The sequence below is a fragment of the Arachis stenosperma genome, chromosome 5 (genome assembly GCF_014773155.1).
Source record: "Arachis stenosperma cultivar V10309 chromosome 5, arast.V10309.gnm1.PFL2, whole genome shotgun sequence".
NCBI lineage: Eukaryota > Viridiplantae > Streptophyta > Magnoliopsida > Fabales > Fabaceae > Arachis > Arachis stenosperma.
Window position 1 is genome coordinate 71,765,564 of NC_080381.1, and position 15,829 is coordinate 71,781,392.

Consider the following 15,829-nt stretch of genomic DNA (forward strand, 5'->3'; position numbering starts at 1 on the left):
TCTATTTGATTTAAGCTTATTCTTATTCTAAGATATTCGCTGCACTTCAATCTGATGGATGTGATGACCCGTAACACTCATCATCATCCATCCTTATGAACGCGTGCTTGACAACCACTTCCGTTTTATCTTAGACTGAGCGTGTATCTCTTGGATTCCTTAATTAGAATCTTCGTGGTATAAACTAGAACCCTTTGGCGGCCATTCTTGAGAATTCGGAAAGTCTAAACCTTGTCTGTGGTATTCCGAGTAGGATTCAGGGATTAAATGACTGTGACGAGCTTCAAACTCACAATTGTTGGGCATAGTGACAGACGCAAAAAAATCAATGGATTCTATTCCGACATGATCGAGTACCGATAGATGATTAGCCGTGCTGTGACAGAGCATTTGGACCATTTTCACTGAGAGGATGGGAAGTAGCCATTGACAACGGTGATGCCCTACATACAGCTTGCCATAGAAAAGGAGTAAGAATAATTAGAGGAAGACAGTAGGAAAGCAGAGATTCAAAAGGGACAAAGGATCTCCATACACTTATCTAAAATTTCCACCAAGGATTTACATAAGTATCTCTTTCATCTATTTTATGCTTTATTTATTATTATTTTTGAAAACCATTATAACCATTTGAATCCGCCTAACTGAGATTTACAAGATGACCATAGCTTGCTTCATACCAACAATCTCCGTGGGATCGACCCTTACTCGCGTAAGGTATTACTTGGACGACCCAGTACACTTACTGGTTAGTTGTGCGGAGTTGTGACAAAGTGTGATTCACGTTTGAGAGCTCCAAGTCTATTGGCGCCATTGTTGATGATCACAATTTACGCACACCACTCTGCACTTCACCCACCAGAAGCATCTACTTCCACGTCGTCGATAACGTCACCTCTAACCCCGACAACGTCCATGACATCTTCAAGACCAAGTTCCACAACTACCCCAAGGGCGCGCCTTTCTCCACTCTCTGGCAAGCAATATAGATTGTTGGACATTAGGACATCGTGAGAAGATTATCCTTCGACATCATATGCAAATTTTCATTTGAAATAGACATTGAGTGCTTCATTCCTTCTTTTCCGAAGTCCAAGTTGGCAGACAGTTTCGACCTCGCATCCAAGCTATCAGTACAATGAGCAATGTCACCGTTGTTGCTCATATGAAAACTGAAGCGATTACTGAACATTGGTTCGGAGAAGAAGCTGAAGAAAGCGATCGAAATGGTAGACCATGTGGTCATGGAGTTGATAGGGCAGAGGAGGAGGGAGATGGCAACGATGACGATGGGTCTTGATAAAACAGACTTGCTGTCTAGATTCATGGGATCCATCGAAGACGACAAGTAGTTGAGAGACATTGTCATTAGTTTTCTGAGTATGAATTGGTTGAGAACAAGTTGAGGATTTTTTTTCTTGTGAACATTGAAGTTGTAGAGTGTGCATTGTGTAGCTTGAAGTTACAGTGTTAGACTATTAGTGTTATGCGAGATATGATGGAAATTGGGAGAGAATAGTGTCATTTTCGAACAGAGGAGATGAGGGACTATTTTGTCCCATGTTAAAGTTGTCAGGGACTATTTTGTCCTCCGTTAGAGTTGACGTTGTAAAGGACCTAAGTGACTTACGAAGTTTATTGTTAGGGACCAATCGAGTAATTAATTTTAGTTGGGGACTAAAGTGTCTGGTTTGAAATTCTTTGAGAACCAAAATGGGTATGTAAGCATTTTCAACTTTCCTGGGTAGAAATTGTAGTTTACTCAATGAAATAATTAATAAAATCATTGACACAAAAATAAATTAAGTTATCTACTAACAACTCACAAATATTTTAATTCAAAATTTAACAAAAATAAATTCATGCAACATAAGTATTTGTTTGTTAAAATAAAAATATTTTTATTTTAATTCAAATAAAAATACTTTTATTTGTTTATCTACGTAATAGTAGTAACTCAATAAATTTAAGAGAGCAGTTACTATGTATCTTTAGAATACATATTAAAGTTATTATTAATTAAAAAGTTTAAATTTTTTATCTTAATAAATATACAATAGATATATTAAAAATTAAATTTTGTATTTTTTAGAAAAAATTTAATTAAAAACTGTATTTTGTGTCTCTAAAATATAAGTTAGCTCAATTCTAAAAATTATGATATTTTATTTTCTTAAAAGATAATAATAAATATTTATTAAAAGTAAATTAAATGATCACCAAAAATTTAGACATTAACAATATTAATTATCAAAAAACTAAACAAACATTATCTATCTATCTACTTAATATACTAATATTGAGTTTTTCCCCACTAATAAAAGTGAGGTGTCAATTTCTCATGAATTCATTTTTTTTCCGAAATAAAAGTACTATCCTCTCTTCTAAATTTATTTTAGAAAATATTTTTATTATAATTATATTACAATGAAATTACAATTAATATTTAATGAATAATGCATGATTATACTAATTTAGAAAAATATTTTTATTATAATTATATAAAATTAATATTTAATACATTATCAAATAATGAAAGTGAGGTGTCAATTCCTCTTGAATTTATTTTTCCTCCAAAATGAAAGCACTATTCTCTCTTCTAAATTATTTATTTTAGAAAAATATCTTTATTATAATACATAATTATACTAATTTAGGAAAATATCTTTATTATAATTATATAAAATCAATATTTAATGCATTATTAAACTAATTATCAATCGAAAATATTTTTTAATTATTTCAATTATATTGATACCATTTTAATTCTCATTCATTATGCAATAATTTTATTAATGGCAAATTATTACATTAATGGTGATCCATTAATAATAATAATAATAATAATAATAATAATAATAATAATAATAATAATAAATATCAGTAATTAAATGCTAAAATAATTGTCAAACATTGTCTATCTAGCTTCAATTAGTTAACAAATATAATTTTAGTTGCTATATTTTTTTTCTACATAATTATGTGAATTGTCAATCATTATACATCAAATTTGTATTTAATACATAATTATGGTATTGGTCAATAATTTTTTTATAATTATACATCAAATCAATATTTAATATATAATTATGTTAATAGTCAATAATTTTAATTTTTAATCATTATAATATAATTTTAAATTAATCGTAATTTCTGGCAAGTTGATATTGATATCTATTATGAAAAATTAAAACAAAAATCTATAATTCTAATCATGATAAAAATGTATATGATATGATAATGTCTTATTCAATCACGACAAATATATGATGATATAACGTAAATAATAAAAAATTAACTTAATAATAACTTATTTATGTAATTATTTTTGTTCTAATAAAGGCTATATATAGTATTTTTTGTAGTTCGTGACTCTAGATCTAAGAGTCAACTCATTTTTTTAATTTATTATTCTTCTTTGACTACTTCATAGAATAAGAATGTATCCTTTGTTTTTTATCGAATTTGATCCTTTTAAGGTACAATTTATAATTTTTATAGTATTTTTTATATACTCATTCTATTATATTATTCTTTTGATAATTTAATGATTGTTCTTATGCCAACTTATTCTTTTCATCTAATGTTCTAGTGTGATTGTCTTTTGTCGCAATCGTTTACAATGCACCATATCCATCAAATATCATGTCAAATTGTATTCACTGATTCGGGTTCTAATTACATAGATGTAAGTGTAACACCCCATTACCCTAAGCCTTACGTTTAACCGTAAGGTAAAGAATAACAAAGTGCCACGACAGTTCTAAAGCTCCAATAATATTATTTATGTAGAAGAAAATAGTAACACTAGAAGCCCGATAAAAGAATAAAAGCTCAATTTACGTAAAGCAGAATTCACAAAACGCGAAGCGTTCACACATTAAAAACTAAACTTATAGGTACGAACAGACAAGACATAATATATATAAAAAACCTTGTAGCTAGCTCTAGGGTAAACAAGGTAATAATTAAAGTAAACAAGATATATATATATATATATATATATATATATATATATATAAGTATAATATACAAATGAGGACTAATCACAGCCTGCAGAATTTAGGCCGATTAGTCAAACTTAATACAACAGAGTTCGAAGTTTACAACAGCAACAACCTATCCCTCAAAGTTTTTAGAAAATAAAGCCTCTAAGCCAACAAAGTTAAATATACAAAAGGTGAGAGAATACTACGAAAAAAGTAAAACAGAAATAAATAAGGAAAGAATCATACTCTGCTCTGTCACCATGTCCGCAATTTCACCGAGGTGAATTACGACCTGCATATGAAAAACAACAACAAAGTATAGAATGAGAACCGGAGATTCTCAGTATGGTAACAGTGCCCAATAATGTAAGATGTAAGGTTCTGGGACGCCGAAGGCAATCCTAGAACTTCACACTACACAGATGTTCAAGCTTAACATAAATAAATAAATTAAACCATAAACGATAAGCAGGGTTATCTAAACTTAGGGGGTCTCTAACTAGAACTAGCCACACCACTGTATCCCACAGCCTTCACCAACCTAACCTCCGTGTGATCCCATCGCCACCGCCTACCTAACCTCCTCAGCACCAGAAAATCATAGATAATACACACAAGTAATACACAGGTAGTAATCATATATAACAAGTAATTCAAGAAGTAAGTAGGCATATTACACAATTAGGCAAACTCAAGTAATCAAAGCAAACAAGCACATAAGAAATGCATATGATGAATGCCTGTCCTATTGGCTCATGATATTACTTGTCGGTCCATAAATGCCAACCCGACACATCCTTTCGGATGTAGCCTTTTCTGCCACGCTAGAGATATAGTGCTCTGCACACTCATGCAGCAGCGAATCTTCTATGCCAGAGATATAGTGCCCTACACACTCATGCAGTAGGGAGTCTACTACGTCAGGGATATAGGCCCCGCACACTTCATGTAGCAGAGAAGGAAACAACAACAACTACTCATGCAGCAGAGAAATCTGACACGCCGGAAATATAGGCTCCGCATACTCTCAACAACAACTACTCATACAGCAGAGAAATCTGCCACGCCGGAGCTATAGGCTCTGCACACTCCCATATAATCCAATAATTTTATCATTCCTTTCTGAGTTCTCAACTCATCATAACCATTACATCACCAGTTTCCAACCTTTCAAATTCATCATAAGCATTCCCATTCCTCATAAATCTCTTCAACCATACATTTCACAACTCAACATTCACCAATTCAATCTAGAAATTACACAAACATTCCAAACCTGTGTCACCAGCTCTAAACTCATAACTAACAATACCTCTATTTATTCCTTTATTATTTTTCCCTTGATTCACGACCCTAAAACTGGTAAAAAGGTTTTAAGTAAGTGTTACCGAAGTATACAAGTTTGCCAGAAAGGTGAAACATTTAAAAATAAGGTTTTTATTGAAAAACAAGACAGTGTGCGTACGCACAGGGGTGTGCGTGCACATGCCCAGGAGGATTTTCAAGATGTGTGCATATGCATAGAGGTGTGCGTACGCACAGGAGTAAAAATTTCCAACTCTGCTCATTCGCACAATGCGAGCGAACTCCCTCAATAGAGTGCACCTTCCAACATGTGCGTGCGCACAGCTTGCAAAACTCCACTGGTTGTGTGCGCGCACAGAGTGTGCTAGCACTCCCAACAGCAGCCATATCCCCATGGGTGTGTACGCACAAGAGTGTGCGTGCGCACAGTTTCAAAAATACAAAGGGTGTGCGTGCACATGATGAGTGGATATTATATACGCTTTTTGGCATCATTTTCATATAGTTTTTAGCATGTTTTATTTAGTCTTTATTAAGTTTTTATAGGTTTTAGTGTTAAATTCATATTTTTGGATTCTACTATAAGTTTTTGTGTTTTTGTACAATTTCATGTATTTTTTGGCTGAAATCGAGGAGTTGGAGCAGAAGTTAGATTCATAGACAGAGAAAGTACTGCAGATGCTGTCCGGAGTTGACCTCCTTGCATTCAGAAGAGCTTTTATGAAGCTACAGAAGTTCAAATGGAGCGCTCTTAACGACTATAGAAATTTGACTTTCAGAGCTTTCCAGCAATATATAATAGTTCATACTTTGCTTCGGATTAGAAGGCCCAAAACTGGCGTCCAACGCCAGCTTCCTACCCCCTTCTTGGCGTCTAGCGCCCAAAAGAAGAAACCAGCGTCCAAACGTCCAATGAGGACCCCCTAGCAGGCGTTCCATGCCCAAGAGACCTCATAGCACGTGGATCTCATCAAATCTCAGCCCAAACACTCACTAAGTGGGCCCCAAAAGTGTATTTTAGCACTAAATAGACTGTTTTACCCTTGCTAGTCATTTGTTTAGTATTTAAGGGATTATAATTATGTAATTCAAACCTTTAATGACCTTCTTCGAACCTTTAATCATCATATTCACATATCATACACGTTTTACCATTATTTTTACATCAGTTTGAGTTTCTAAACCTCCTAAGTTGAGTGGAGGAGCCCTGTTGAGTCCTATGAATTAATAAAAGTATTACTGTTTCTTCTCCAATTCGTGTTTGATTTGTTTCTAAGATGTATATTCAATCTTCATCGTGGTGAATAGGATGATCAAACAATCAACTCTGTTCATCACACTAAGACGAAGGTGCCTGACAAACACCCGCGTCTACTTGGGTTCATGTGAATACGTGACTGGAAAGCACAAGCCAACAACTATTTTTATACATCTCTCAGACGGTTAATTTACAACTTCATTAGGGACTTCTCGAGACAATAGTTTAGCCAATTTCTGGGGAGATTAGGGTCTCCGTGGTATAGGCTAGAATCCAAAGAAGCAGCGTTCTCTGATCCGGAAGATTCGACATTGTCTGTGGCGCTTTGAGTATGATCGCCAGGAGAATGACTTGCTAGTGCTACACCCTTCGTCAGATTGGATGACCACGGCCAATAGCGTTCAATCTGTAGCAGAGAAGATCAATGACCACGGCCCATGGCGTTGATTACATACAGCCTGCCATAAAAGAAGATCATTCACAAGCAGAGAAGATAGTAGTACCAGAGTTAATTCAGAAAGACAAAGCAACTCCAGTCCTTCAACACTATTCCTATTAGTTTTTTCTACCCCTTTTGCTTTATTCCTTTCATGTCAACATAGTTTAGCTCTCACAACCAACAACCTTTTGATCTGCCTGACTAAGACCTGCAAGAAAACCATAGCTTGCTTCAAACCACAATCCTCGTGGGATCAACCCTGACTCGCTCAGGTATTACTTAGACAACCCAGCGCACTTGCTGGTACAACAGTACGAAAGTATGGGGATTCGTGCTACCAAGTTTTTGGCGCCGTTGCCGGAGATTGTTGAGTTTGGACAAATTAACAGATTGTCTTGCTCACTAGATCAGGTACTTTTTATTTGATTTGAGTATTTTATTTTTGTTTTTTTCTTTTTCAAATTTTCGAAAAAATAAAAAAAATTCAAAAATATTTTTCTTTTCTTCGTTCAATTTTTGTTCTTGATTTGAGTCTTTTTGTTTGCGTTCTTGTTGAGTCTTTTATTTTCTTCTCTTCTATTTTTTTCGATAATTTTAAAAAGTTTTTCAAAAATATTTTATTTTCTTTAATTAATCTTTGTTCTTTGTTTTGAGTCTTGTGCTCTTGTTCTTATTGACTTTTTCGTTTCTTTGAGTCCTTCTTTCTAAAAAAATTTTCAAAAGTATTTTCTTTGGTTAAATCTTGTGTCAAATCTTTAAGTTTGGTGTTTTCTTGTTATTTTTCATTTAATTTTCGAAAATTTATGTTTGATTTTCTAAAAATTTTAAGTTTGGTGTTCTTTATATGTTTTTGTGTTCTTTGAGTCTTTGAGTCTTGTTCTTGTTGTTCTTGTTAGTCTTCAAAGTGTTCTTGAGTCCTTGTGTGTTTTGATCTTAAAATTTTTAAGTTTGGTATCCCTTAGTGTTTCCCTCAAAAAATTTTCGAAAATAAGGGATGCTAGATCTACAAATAATCTTGTGTTTTTTACTTATTTTTCTCTTTCATCGTAAAATTCAAAAATAAAAAATATCTTTTCTAACTTAATTTTTACATAATTTTCAAAATTTTTAAAATAAGAATTTAGATTTCTATTTCAAAATTTTATCCTATCATATCTTAGTTGTCAAGTTTTCAAAAAAATAAAATCTTTTCAAAATAAAAATGATATCTTTTTCAAAAATCATATCTTTTTCAAAAAAATCTTATCTTTTTCAAATTTTAAAGTCTTATCTTTCCCAAAATTTTCAAATCTTTTTGTTTCTTATCTTATCTTTTCTAACTTCAAGTTTTAAAATTAAATCTTTTTCAAATCTATTTTATTTTTCATCTTATCTTTTCTTATCTTTTTAATTTCAATTTCAAAATTTTTTCTATCTTATCTCTCATCTTATTTTAAAATTCAAATCTTTTTTAAATTAATATCTTATCTTCTCTCTCTTCTTTTTCAAAACTTCCTAACTAACTCTTCTCTTCCTTAATTTTCGAAAACTATCTCTCTCCTTCTCTCTCTTCTTTTTCAAAACCTCCTAACTAACTCTCATCTCTCTTAATTTTCGAAAACTTCTTCCTCTTCTTTCTCTTCTATTTTCGAAAATTCATTAACTAATTTTCAAAAAAAAAATTAATAAATAAAATAAAAACAAAAATATTTTAATTGTTATTTACTTTTTCTATTTATACTTCTCTACTCCTATCCCCTATTTTCAAAGTATCCTTCTTCTACTTCTTTTATTTCTTTTCTCTCATCTTCTTCTTTCTTCACATCTAACTGGAAGCTCTTTGATCCAAGTGGCACAAAAAGCTTTCTTTCTTTCGATCTTTCTTCTTTTCTTGTTTATGACCAGGAATAAGGATAAAAAACCCCTCTTGACCCCAGATCCTGAACCTGAGAAGACTTTGAGGAGGCGTTTACAACAAGTTAAAAATAACACTCCAGAAAAAACCTTTCAGAAAGTTTTGAGCAAGAAATAGAGGACATGGCCGACCCTCAAGAGGAGCCAAGAAAGGTCCTTGGTAACTTGGTGCGCGAAATTGTGATCACTACAACTTCGCACAACTAACCAGCAAGTGCACTGGGTCGTCCAAGTAATAAACCTTACGCGAGTAAGGGTCGATCCCACGGAGATTGTTGGTATAAAGCAAGCTATGGTCACCTTGTAAATCTTAGTCAGGCAGACTCAAATGGGTATAGATGATGAATGAAACATAAAGATAAAGATAGAGATACTTATGTATATCATTGGTGAGAGCTTCAGATAAGCGTATGAAGATGCCTTCCCTTCTGTCTCTCTGCTTTCCTACTGTCTTCATCCAATCCTTCTTACTCCTTTCCATGGCAAGCTTAAGCAAGGGTTTCACCGTTGTCAGTGGCTACCTCCCATCCTCTCAGTGGAAATGTTCAACGCACCCTGTCACGGCACGGCTATCCATCTGTCGGTTCTCGGTCAGGCTGGAATAGAATCCAGTGATTCTTTTGCGTCTGTCACTAACGCCCCGCCTGCTAGGAGTTTGAAGCACGTCACAGTCATTCAATCATTGAATCCTACTCAGAATACCATAGACAAGGTTAGACCTTCCGGATTCTCTTGAATGCCGCCATCAGTTCTAGCCTATACCACGAAGATTCCGGTTAAAGAATCCAAGAGATATTCACCCAATCTAAGGTAGAACGGAGGTGGTTGTCAGTCACACGTTCATAGGTGAGAATGATGATGAGTGTCACGGATCATCACATTCATCAAGTTGAAGGACAAGTGATATCTTGGACAAAGAATCAAGCGGAATTGAATAGAAGAACAATAGTAATTGCATTAATACTCGAGGTACAGCAGAGCTCCACACCTTAATCTATGGTGTGTAGAAACTCCACCGTTGAAAATACATAAGAACAAGGTCTAGGCATGGCCGTGAGGCCAGCCTCCCAAAGTGATCAACAGATCTAAAGAACAAAAGATTCCAAAGATCCGAAGATGAAAATACAATAGTAAAAGGTCCTATATATAGAGAACTAGTAGCCTAGGGTGTACAGAGATGAGTAAATGACATAAAAATCCACTTCCGGGCCCACTTGGTGTGTGCTTGGGCTGAGCATTGAAGCATTTTCGTGTAGAGACTCTTCTTGGAGTTAAACGCCAGCTTTTATGCCAGTTTGGGCGTTTAACTCCCATTTAGGTGCCAGTTCCGGCGTTTAACGCTGGGAAATCTGAAGGTGACTTTGAACGCCGGTTTGGGCCATCAAATCTTGGGCAAAGTATGGACTATCATATATTGCTGGAAAGCCCAGGATGTCTAATTTCCAACGCCGTTGAGAGCGCGCCAATTGGGCTTCTGTAGCTCTAGAAAATCCACTTCGAGTGCAGGGAGGTCAGAATCCAACAGCATCTGCAGTCCTTTTCAGTCTCTGGATCAGATTTTTGCTCAGGTCCCTCAATTTCAGCCAGAAAATACCTGAAATCACAGAAAAACACACAAACTCATAGTAAAGTCCAGAAAAGTGAATTTTAACTAAAAACTAATAAAAATATACTAAAAACTAACTGGATTATACTAAAAACATACTAAAAACAATGCCAAAAAGCGTACAAATTATCCGCTCATCACAACACCAAACTTAAATTGTTGCTTGTCCTCAAGCAACTGAAAATCAAATAAGATAAAAAGAAGAGAATATACTATAGACTCCAAATTATCAATGAAACTTAGCTCCAAATTAGATGAGCGGGACTAGTAGCTTTTTGCCTCCGAACAGTTTTGGCATCTCACTTTATCCTTTGAAATTCAGAATGATTGGCTTCTTTAGGAACTCAGAATCCAGATAGTGTTATTGATTCTCCTAGTTAAGTATGATGATTCTTGAACACAGCTACTTATTGAGTCTTGGCCGTGGCCCAAAGCACTCTGTTTTCCAATATTACCACCGGATACATACATGCCACAGACACATAATTGGGTGAACCTTTTCAGATTGTGACTCAGCTTTGCTAGAGTCCCCAATTAGAGGTGTCCAGGGTTCTTAAGCACACTCTTTTTGCCTTGGATCACAACTTTATTTCTTTCTTTTTCTTTCTTTTTCTCTTTCTTTTTCGTTTTTTTTCGCCTCTTTTTTTTTTTGTATTCACTGCTTTTTCTTGCTTCAAGAATCATTTTTATGATTTTTCAGATCCTCAGTAACATGTCTCCTTTTTCATCATTCTTTCAAGAGCCAACAATTTTAACATTCATGAACAACAAATTCAAAAGACATATGTACTGTTCAAGCATACATTCAGAAAACAAAAAGTATTGTCACCACATCAAACTAATTAAGCTAGTTTTAAAGATGAATTCGAAATCCTGTACTTCTTATTCTTTTGTAATTAAAACATTTTTCATTTAAGAGAGGTGATGGATTCATAGGACATTCATAACTTTAAGGCATAGACACTAAGACACTAATGATCATAAGACACAAACATGGACAAACATAAGCATAAAAATTCGAAAAAAAAAACAAGAAAATAAAGAACAAGGAGATTAAAGAACGGGTCCACCTCAGTGATGGCGGCTTGTTCTTCCTCTTGAAGGTCTTATGGAGTGCTTGAGCTCCTCAATATTTTTTCCTTGTCTTTGTTGCTCCTCTCTCATGATTCTTTGATCTTTTCTAATTTCATGGAGGAGAATGGAGTGTTCTTGGTGCTCCACCCTTAGTTGTCCCATGTTGGAACTCAGTTCTCCTAGGGAGGTGTTGATTTGCTCCCAATAGTTTTGTGGAGGAAAGTGCATCCCTTGAGGTATCTCAGGGATTTCATGATGAGTGGGATCTCTTGTTTGCTCCATCCTTTTCTTAGTGATGGGCTTGAGGTCATGCCTTCTCAGTTGAACCGGCTTCCCTCTTGAATCTCTCTTTCATTGAACGCCCTCTTCATAAATGTCTATGAGGACTTGGTCCAACCTTTGATCAAAGTTGACCCTTCTTCATGGCCACAACTTCATAGAAGTGGTCTTGATGCACCCTTGAGATGAATCTCTCCATCTCCCATGACTCGGAGGAAGAGGCTTTTGCCTTCCCTTTCCTCTTTCTAGAGGTTTCTCCGGCCTTGGATGCCATAAATGGTTATGGAAAAACAAAAAGCAATGCTTTTACCACACCAAACTTAAAAGGTTTGCTCGTCCTCGAGCAAAAGAAGTAAGAAGAGAGTAGAAGAAGAAGAAATGGAGGAGATGGAGGTGGCTTTGTGGTTCGGCCTTTATGGGTGGGTTTGGGTGGGAAAGTGGTTTGAATTTTGAATGGTGAGGTAGATGGGGTTTTATGAAGGATGGATGTGAGTGGTGGGGTTGGTGGGGATCCTGTGGGGTCCACAGATCCTGAGGTGTCAAGGAAAAGTCATCCCTGCACCAAATGGCATGCAAAATCACGTTTTGAGCCAATTCTGGCGTTAAACGCCGGGCTGGTGCCCATTTTTGGCGTTTAACGCCAGGTTCTTGCCCTTTCCTGGCATTTAACGCCAGTCTGGTGCCCCTTTCTGGCGTTAAACGCCCAGAATGGTGCCAGACTGGGCGTTAAACGCCCATCTGCTAACCTTACTGGCGTTTAAACGGCAGTAGGTTCTTCCTCCAGGGTGTGCTGTTTTTCTTCCTGTTTTTCATTCTGTTTTTGCTTCTTCAATTGATTTTGTGACTTCTCATGATCATCAACCTACAAAATAAAATAAAATAATAAAAGAAAATAGATAAAATATAACATTGGGTTGCTTCCCAACAAGCGCTTCTTTAATGTCAGTAGCTTGACAGATGGCTCTCATGGAGCCTCACAAATGATCAGAGCAATGTGGGAACCTCCCAACACCAAACTTAGAGTTTGAATGTGGGGGTTCAACACCAAACTTAGAGCTTGGTTGTGGCCTCCCAACACCAAACTTAGAGTTTGACTGTGGGGGCTCTGTTTGACTCTGAATTGAGAGAAGCTCTTCATGCTTCCTCTCCATGGTGACAGAGGGATATCCTTGAGCCTTAAACACAAGGGATTCTTCATTCACTTGAATGATCAGTTCGCCTCTATCAACATCAATCACAGCCTTTGCTGTGGCTAGGAAGGGTCTGCCAAGGATGATGGTTTCATCCATGCACTTCCCAGTCTCTAGGACTATGAAATCAGCAGGGATGTAATGGTTTTCAATCTTCACCAAAACATCCTCTACAAGTCCATGAGCTTGTTTTCTTGAGTTGTCTGCCATCTCTAATGAGATTCTTGCAGCTTGCACCTCAAAGATCCCTAGCTTCTCCATTACAGAGAGAGGCATGAGGTTTACACTTGACCCTAAGTCACATAGAGCCTTCTTGAAGGTCATGGTGCCTATGGTACAAGGTATTGAAAACTTCCCAGGATCTTGTCTCTTTTGAGGTAATTTCTGCCTAGACAAGTCATCCAGTTCTTTGGTGAGCAAAGGCGGTTCGTTCTCCCAAGGCTCATTTCCAAATAACTTGTCATTTAGCTTCATGATTTCTCCAAGGTATTTAGCAACTTGCTCTTCAGTGACATACTCATCCTCTTCAGAGGAAGAATACTCATCAGAGCTCATGAAAGGCAGAAGTAAGTCCAATGGAATCTCTATGGTCTCATTTTGAGCCTCAGATTCCCATGGTTCCTCATTAGGGAACTCATTGGAGGTCAGTGCACGCCCATTGAGGTCTTCCTCAGTGGCGTTCACTTCCTCTCCTTCCTCTCCAAATTCGGCCATGTTGATGGCCTTGCACTCTCCTTTTGGATTTTCTTCTGTATTGCTTGGGAGAGTACTAGGAGGGAGTTCAGTAACTTTCTTGCTCAGCTGTCCCACTTGTGCCTCCAAATTCCTAATGGAGGACCTTGTTTCAGTCATGAAACTTTGAGTGGTTTTGATTAGATCAGAGACCATGGTTGCTAAGTCAGAGGGGTTCTGCTTAGAATTCTCTGTCTGTTGCTGAGAAGATGATGGAAAAGGCTTGCCATTGCTAAACCTGTTTCTTCCACCATTATTGTTGTTGAAACCTTGTTGAGGTCTCTGTTGATCCTTCCATGAGAAATTTGGGTGATTTCTCCATGAAGAATTATAGGTGTTTCCATAGAGTTCTCCTAGGTAATTCACCTCTTCCATTGAAGGGTTCTCAGGATCATCGGCTTCTTCTTCAGATGAAGCATCCTTAGTACTGCTTGGTGCATTTTGCATTCCAGACAGACTTTGAGAAATCAAATTGACTTGTTGAGTCAATATTTTATTCTGAGCCAGAATGGCGTTCAGAGTATCAATCTCAAGAACTCCTTTCTTCTGATTTGCCCCATTGTTCACAGGATTCCTTTCAGAAGTGTACATGAATTGGTTATTTGCAACCATTTCAATTAGTTCTTGAGCTTCTGTAGGCGTCTTCTTCAGATGAAGAGATCCTCCAGCAGAGCTATCCAAAGACATCTTAGACAGTTCAGAGAGACCATCATAGAAAATACCTATGATGCTCCATTCAGAAAGCATGTCAGAAGGACATTTTCTGATCAATTGTTTGTATCTTTCCCACGCTTTATAGAGGGATTCTCCATCCTTCTGTCTGAAGGTTTGGACTTCCACTCTAAGCTTACTCAATTTTTGAGGTGGAAAGAACTTTGCCAAGAAGGCATTGACTAGCTTTTCCTATGAGTCTAGGCTTTCTTTAGGTTGTGAGTCCAACCATGTCCTAGCTCTGTCTCTTACAGCAAAAGGGAATAGCATAAGTCTGTAGACCTCAGGGTCAACCCCATTAGTCTTGACAGTGTCACAGATTTGCAAGAATTCAGCTAAGAACTGATGAGGATCTTCCAATGGAAGTCCATGGAACTTGCAATTCTGTTGCATTAGAGAAACTAATTGAGGCTTAAGCTCAAAGTTGTTTGCTCCAATGGCAGGGATAGAGATGCTTCTCCCATAGAAGTCGGGAGTAGGTGCAGTAAAGTCACCCAGCACCTTCCTTGCATTGTTTGCATTGTTGTTGTTTTTGGCTGCCATGTCTTCTTCTTTGAAGATTTCTGTTAGGTCCTCTACAGAGAGTTGTGATTTAGCTTCTCTTAGCTTTCGTTTCAAGGTCCTTTCAGGTTCAGGATCAGCTTCAACAAGAATGCCTTTGTCTTTGTTCCTGCTCATATGAAAGAGAAGAGAACAAGAAAATATGGAATCCTCTATGTCACAGTATAGAGATTCCTTGAGGTGTCAGAGGAACAGAATAATAGAAGACAGAGGTAGAAAATTCGAACTTATCAAGAAAGATGGAGTTCGAATTGTGCATTGAGGAATAGTGTTAATCCATAAATAGAAGGATGTGAGAGGAGGGAAGATAATTTTCGAAAATCAAGTAAAAGAATTTGAAAACATTTTGAAAAACATTAATTAATTTTCAAAAATAAGAGTGGGAAAGAAATCAAGTGATTTTTGAAAAAGATTTTGAAATTAGAAGTCAAAAAGATTTGATTGAAAACTATTTTGAAAAAGATGAGGTTAAGAAGATATGATTGGTTTTAAAAAATATGTGATTGAGAAGATATGATTTGAAAACAATTTTAAAAAGATTTGACTTTAAAAATTAATGACTTGCCTAACAAGAAAAGATATGATTCAAACATTAAACCTTTCTCAACAGAAAAGGCAACATACTTGAAATGTTGAATCAAATCATTAATTGATAGCAAGTATCTTTGAAAAAGGAAAGAAATTGATTTTGAAAACATTTGATTGAAAAGATATGATTTGAAAAAGATTTGATTTTGAAAAACTTTGAGAACTTGAAAAAAAATTGATTTGAAAACAAAATCCTCCCCCTTG

The 15,829-nt window shown here is 36.0% G+C and overlaps 1 non-coding gene across 1 annotated transcript; it reads left to right on the forward strand.

The window, feature by feature from the left end:
- The first annotated feature begins 14,506 nt into the window (after positions 1-14,506).
- Positions 14,507-14,614, forward strand: LOC130983979 (small nucleolar RNA R71). The gene has a single exon (XR_009087943.1). It is a non-coding gene; the product is annotated as a small nucleolar RNA R71 (small nucleolar RNA).
- Positions 14,615-15,829: the final 1,215 nt, after the last annotated feature.